Source organism: Myotis brandtii, unplaced genomic scaffold, assembly GCF_000412655.1.
Source record: "Myotis brandtii unplaced genomic scaffold, ASM41265v1 scaffold206, whole genome shotgun sequence".
Taxonomy (NCBI): domain Eukaryota; kingdom Metazoa; phylum Chordata; class Mammalia; order Chiroptera; family Vespertilionidae; genus Myotis; species Myotis brandtii.
The window spans coordinates 1,799,457-1,806,775 of NW_005357691.1; positions in this window are offsets into that span (position 1 = coordinate 1,799,457).

Here is a 7,319-nt window from a genome sequence, read left to right on the forward strand (position 1 = left end):
GGAATGCAGACTGGTGCAGCCACTGTAGAGAACAGTATGGAGTTTCCTCAAAAAACTAAAAATGGGACTCCTATTTGACCCAGTAATCCCACTTCTAGGAATATATCCCAAGGAATCAGAAACTCCAATCAGAATGGATATATGCACCCCTATGTTCATAACAGCACAATTTACAATAGCTAAGATTTGGAAACAGCCTAAATGCCCATCAGCAGATAAGTGGATTAGAAACTATGGTACATCTACACAATGGAATACTACACCACTGTAAAAAAGAAGGAATTCTTACCATTTGCAACAGCATTTATGGAAATAGAAAACATTATGCTAAGCAAAATAAACCAGTCAGAGAAAGATAAATATCACATGATCTCACTCATTTGTGGAATATAATAAACAACATAAATGATAAACAAAAATAGAACCAGAGACATCGAAGCATGGAACGGACTGTATAACCTATGGGGGAAGGCGGGGGATAGGGGGGTAAGAGATCAACCAAAGGACTGGTATGCATGCATATGAGCAAAACCAATGGACACAGACAGTAGGGGGTGGTGAGGGCTTATGCTTGGGGGAGGAGGTGGTGGGAGAGAGGTCAATTGGGGGAAAAAGGAGACTCATGTAATACTTTAAAACAATAAAAATTTTAAAAAGTATAGTCTTTACATTAAAAATAATAATTAATAAATAAATAGCAATGGGAAAAATATCCTCAGTTGAGGATTAACAAGTAATAATAATAACAATAATAATATTTGAAAAAGCCTTTGGTAATCTTGGTTCTTTCATCCAGAATATAGACTCTTCCCCACTTTTGTGTCATTACCAATCAGATAATCATAACATCAAAATCCTTATGCAGCCCCGCCAGGGATGATCAGTAGTTGACCATCCACCCATGAACCAGGAGTTCACGTTTGATTCCGGGTCAAGGCATATGCCCAGGTTGCAGGCTCAATCTCCAGTAGAGGGCATGCTGGAGGCAACTGATCGATATTTCTCTCATAATTGATGTTTCTAGGCAATGTTTTTATCTCTCTCTCTCTTCCTTCCTCTCTCTGGAACCAATAAAAACATATTAAAAATATTTTTTAAAACCCTCATACAGATTGGTGATAATGAGGGTAAACATTACTGGGCCAAGACAAGTAACTGAAGTACAGAGGTCTTGTTGGTTATTCAACTTCTGTTTCAGGGAAATATCTAAGTTACTTTATAGTTATTCCATCAGAGAGCATAAGTCTAACTTGAGAGTTCTTCCTCTCCCATCCTTCTCTGTGGCCACTTAATCTCACGTACCACACATACCTCTTAGTATGGTCAACAAGGAAATAAGCGTGCTATTGAGTGAACTTCACCAAGAGGCCAAGTTTGATATTTTTGTTTGATATTTGGGTACTGCCTCCAGCCCTTGTCATGCTCCCTTAGAAGGGCTCTTTGGCTTCCTCTGAGGGAATTTCTATAACAGAACCTAAAGAAGCCTCTTAGATATCTAGCCAAGCTTGATGCCTGACCAACCCCACCCACCCCCCCAGCACCAATATCCACCTGGCCAAGTCCCTTTCTGTGTAAATGCAGCCCTACTTTCCAAGACCTTGCTTTAGGCAGAATTCTTCTCAACACTTAGGAGACTTAGTGTCCAGGAATCACAGTAGGGGGACTTGGAGCTGTTATATAACCAGGCAACTTTCTTTATTCTGATTGACAAGCCCTTCTGCATCCCCAAAACTTCTCTATTATCTTCTAATGGATGCTGCGAATTCTTCCTTTAACTTAACATTATTTCCTGTTACGCTATAGTTTCTTCAAGGAAAGGTAAGCCATAGGCTTTTGGGCAAGTCAATGCAGTGTTCTTCTGGTGTTGCTCTGACAATGACTGTGGAAGTGCAGGGGAAGGAGAAAGAGGAGGTCTGGAAGCCTAAAGAAGCCTGGAACTTTCAATTTGTATCTTAAGCAAATGCAAGTGAATGAAATAAATATTAAACCTCAATAATATTAACTGTAAATATTTAAACAATATCTGTATCATATTAGCTCTATGAGGAAGGTACAATTGTTTCTAGATGAGAAAAATTACACTCAGAAAAGTTAGATAATTTGCCCACCAAGGTCATACAGATAGTAAGGAATAGAGCCAGGCTTTAAACACAGAAATTCTGGCCCCAGAGCTTAAGCCTTATGGCCCCTGGCTGTATCATTTCTCATTTCCTCCATGAGTATTTCCTGTTGTTATTGAGAGCAGTCCATAGAGCTCAGACAATAAGTGGACATCAATAGGAGAGCCCTCTGCAGCAGCTCTGTGGGCCCTCTGATGTGTACATGGCAGAGTTAATGAGTGGATGGCAGGTTTGGACTTGCCTGAACAATTTTTTTCTGTAAGGATTATTGCTATTTAAGTAATGTATCACAGCTTCATAATCCTGAGGTGTTCAAACTCTGCAGGAAACCTGATATAATAAGATAGTGGTACATATATAGAATGGAACACTACATGGCAGTAAAAAAGAAGAAACTCTTACCCTGTGACAACATGAATGGACCTGGAGATTATTATGCTGAGTGAAATAAGCCAGTCAGAGACAAATACCATATGATCTCACTAATATGTGGAATCTAATGAACAAAATAAACTGACAAAATAGAACCAGAAGCATGTATACATAGAACAGACTGACAAATATCAGAGGGGGAGGAGAGGGGATACTGGATAAAGGAAGGTGAAGGGATTAGCTAAAGAACATATATGGATAGCTCATGGACACAGACAACAGTGTGGTGAGGGCCAAGGGCAAGGGGGTGGAGGCTGGATAGAGGTGGGCAAAGGGGGGGAAATAGCGGACATCTGCAATAATGTCAACAATAAAATAAATTATAAATAAAGATAGTGTTTGTTGTCAGCTGAATAGCAGCAAAGCTTAAATAAGCCTACAGGCAAGCTTAAGTACATCACAGAATCTCAGAAGTAGGTGGAGCTTTAGAGAGTCATCTGGTCTACCAACCCATAAAACAATTGCTTCTAAATTACCCCCCACATACACATACACCCCCACCAACACCTGTAGTAGTCTAACTTAAATATCTCAAAGAATGTGAAACTCTCTACCTTACAGAGCTGCCTTTTCCATCTGTTAAGAGTGATAGAGTGCTATTCAGTCCTAGTAAATAAGAATGGATTTTGCACCTGTCAGAAGCTCATCATTGAAGTGGTTTGGAAGAATTCTCAATACCTCTAACAGGGCCTCTCTCCCTGAGAGGTCACTGATATTCAGGAGTAAAAAGGACTGAAATTTTTCCTTAGGAAGTAATAATGAAAAACTCAGTTAGGTAACTGAGAAAACCCACAGGAATTCCTGGGAGTTTCCTGATTGAGCAGCTTCAGGGAGCTTAGGGACTTAGCTTTTGGGACACCTCCACTCTGCCCCACTGCCCTTTGTCTGGGCTTCAGACCCCCAGGGATGGGATTTCTACAGGGAACTTGACAAAGGAAAGCAGAGAAAAATATTCTTGATGCCCAAACTTCTGTCATAGGGCTCTCTGGGAAACAGCTGGCAATCATGAGCTAGGCAGGCCAATAATCCAGAAGCAGAAAGGGAATCTCCCTGCACCAGCAAGCACAGCCCAAAGAAAAGAGGCAACAAAGCAGAAATAATTGTTACAGACCCAGCAGAGAAAGAATTTAGGCATATTAGCCTTCTTATAGAATGTCATCCTTCTCAGAGGCCTCAGTACCCCAAGGATAATGCTTAGTGATACCTTTAATAATAATAGTAGATGCTAGTTATTGAGCACTTACTCTTGGCCAGGAATGGTACCCAATATTTTATATGTCCAATCTCCTTTAATCCCCACAATATCACCAGAAGGTAGATGTTATTGTTTTCCTTATTCTTCAGGCTCAGAGATTGGTAAATGACAGAGCCAGAATTATAAACAGAACTGGAATCCAGGCTTCTCAGATGCTAGAATCCATGTGCTAACCACTTGACATGCTAACTGTCTCAATGAGGCAAGACAAAGTCGCTCTTTGGTTCTACAGCCATGTGTAATTAATTCTTCACATTGCCCCCCACGGTTCCCTTCTGGCTAATATTTCCAGATCTACTTAAAACTGTCAATGGCTCTGTTTTTGCTTCTTACCAAAATTTCAAGATCTTAAAGATAGTATTTAAGTTGGCCATAACTTGTGTTTCAGATCTATTTTCTATTATTAGCTTCATCTATCCATGCCCCACCCCACCTCCTTCTCCCTTATGCTTCAACCATTCTCTGAAAATGTCACACCCCATCCTATCTTTGCTTACACTATTCCTTCTGCTTGAAAATCCCTTCTTTAAGCACCCTCCTTTCTTCACCCAGCCTACTTATTCCTTTTTCGAAGTTCAGTTGACATGTCAAATCCTTTATTTTTTTCCTTTTTATTGAATTTATTGAGTAACACTGGTTAACAAAATTATACAGTTTCAGGTGCACAATTCTATACATGATCTGTACCATCCCAAGTCGGTCTACATCCATCATCATTTATTCCCCCTATACCCTTCGCCACCTCCTTTCCCACCACTCCCTGGCAATCACCACACTGTTGTCCATGAGGTGTTTTTTTTCTCTCTTTTTCGCTCAATCCCTCCATCACCACCCCAACCCTGCCTTCTGGACAGCTATTAGCCTGCTCTCTATCTATGAGTCTGTCACTATTTTGCTTGTTACTTCATTTTGTTCATCAAATTCCACTCATCAGTGAAATCATATGATATTTTTTGAAGTCTTCCTCAATCCTCCCAATTGGAATTATCCCTGCCTTCTCCCATCTTCTATATCCCTTTGTGGTTAATCACCTTCTAATATTTTCACACTCTTTTATTATAGTTATTCCCACAAGAGTATCTCTCTTAGTCAAAGGAAAAAACTACAGGAGCACACAGAAACCATGCCTTCTATTTAGCTCTGTGGCTAAATGAAGGGAGATTTACGGATTGCCCAGCCCAAGGCCTAGCCTCTTAGGTGTGGTCTATTCAGGTCTAGGCCATATCAGTAAATTAAATCCAGGAAAGAGAGGAAGAATAGCCCAAAAGAGGCTCTAAGAACTCTGACAATTTTGCCTCACTCACTTCCAAGGATTCCCATCAGCTATTTTACATCCTTTAGGGTTGCCCCCAGTCAAAAACCTCAACCTTCTCCCAATATTGCCAAAACCAAACTTTGAAAATATTTTAAGAGAGTTAATAGCATTTATTTGAGGGTAGGCTGAAGGCAGAAACCCAGATGAATTTCAAAATTTCATGTTGATCAAAAGGAACCACACAGAAGACCGCATCCTGTATAAATTCATTAAGTGAGATTCAAGAACAGCAAAACTAACGTATAATTTTAGGTGTCAGAATAGTGGTTACCTGAGGGGGCAGTTAACTGGGTGGAGTCAGAAAAAATGGCTTCTGGGATGCTAAAAATGTGTTTTAATCTTGATTTGGAGAATGGTTACATGGATGTGTATATGTATGAAAGTTTATTGAGCTATACACTTAAAGTTGATACACTTCACTGTATGTGTGTTATATCCCAATTAAAAAACAACAACAACCATCTCTCCAATTTCCACAAATCAAATTCTCAAAATATTTTAAGTAGTATCTCTGTGAATCTTTTGAGGGCAGCCTGTATCTCTAAACCATAAAAACACCCCAAAGATAACAATGATTGCTTACTTTAGGATTCACACACAGTTTAAGAAATGTTTCAGCCAAGATTATTTAAAGATTCTGATCCATAAGTATAGGACTATAGAAAATACCTCCACAGAGGTTCTAAGAATAAGTTATCAATTTAAATTTGATAATAGCAGCTGGCCTCTCAGAAATACCATTCTCATCTTTCCTCCACTCCTACACATCCTCAAACCCAACTGAAATAACACCTTTTCTGTGATGGATTTCCTGGTTCCTTTTGTACCTAGACTTCAAGAGAGGAGCAATCCCAGATAATTAGTAGCAGAAAATGCATTACAGCCTGCTACTCAAAGTGTGGTTGCAGAAGGACAGCATAGGTATTACTTGAAACTTTGTTAAAAATGGAGAATCATTGGCCCCACCCCAGACCTAGAGAATCATAATCTACATTTTAACTTGATTCCAAGATGATTCATGCATATTAAAGATTAAGAAGAGGTTTAAGAGACCTCTTACTCAAATTTCAAAGTCCTTCCAAATATCTGAGACAAGCCTTTCAATTGCAAATTCGTGGGTTCTATCCCAGAGATTCTGATTCAAAAATTCAAAGGATGGATTGTAGCATGACTGGGTTTGAAAGTTTCCAGAAAAGTTGGTTTAAACTTGGAGAGCACTTGCTAGCAAACACAACACCATAGATGACAACTGAGTTCCTCCCCAGTTCCTAGAAGCTTACTGAACAGGTGCCAATCATGATTTGATACCTAGCTATCAAAAGAGAGGCTCATGGAAAATGAAAGTCCTAAGCCTACCTAATCAGGACTCAAAGCTTCCCTTTGTTTATAGATTGGGGCCCCAGAGATTCCCATACCAAATGCCCATTCCACTCTCTTTTTGGCACTTTCCATCTGTCTCAAACAGGAGAAAACCCATTTCATCCAGGATCTTGGTGTCCTCAGAGCAAGGACTATTCCCATCTTGGCTGAATACAAAGTACCCCCTGCAACCAAAATAAAGACAAGAGTTAAAAGACCCAGTCACCTGTCATTGTGGGCCAAACATCCCTAGACAACTGCAGCCACAGTTACCTGAAGCCCTTTGCCAAGCCTGGCACCCTGGAGCCAAAAAACAAGGAAAATGCTCAACAGGAAATTCTAGTCACAATGTTAGGAGCCACTCACAGACAGTTGAAAATGGCAACATTCAGATGTCCCATTCATTGTTGATGTCAAATAAAGGATTTCACTAAGCATTCAGCTAAAGTGTCTAATTATCAGATTGACAAACATAAAAAGGAATACGAATATCCAGAGTGGGTGAGGAATAGAATTAATCAAGACAACATTTTTGGAAGGCATTTTGGCAATACAGTAGGTCCTTGGGTTATGTCAGAGATCTGTTCCTACTGCGCAACATAATGCGATTTTCACCGTAAGTCAGAACCCACCTACATAAGCACCTATATCACTCACATGGAGTACATACACAGAAGTAATGAAGTGAAACAGTAAAAAAAAAAAATTAAAGATAACAATTCCTGGAGAAACCAGGATGGCGGCATAGGTAAACACCTGAAATTGCTGCCTCGCACAACCACTTCAAAAATACAACTAAAAGACAAAACGGACATCATCCAGAACCACAGGAAGGCTG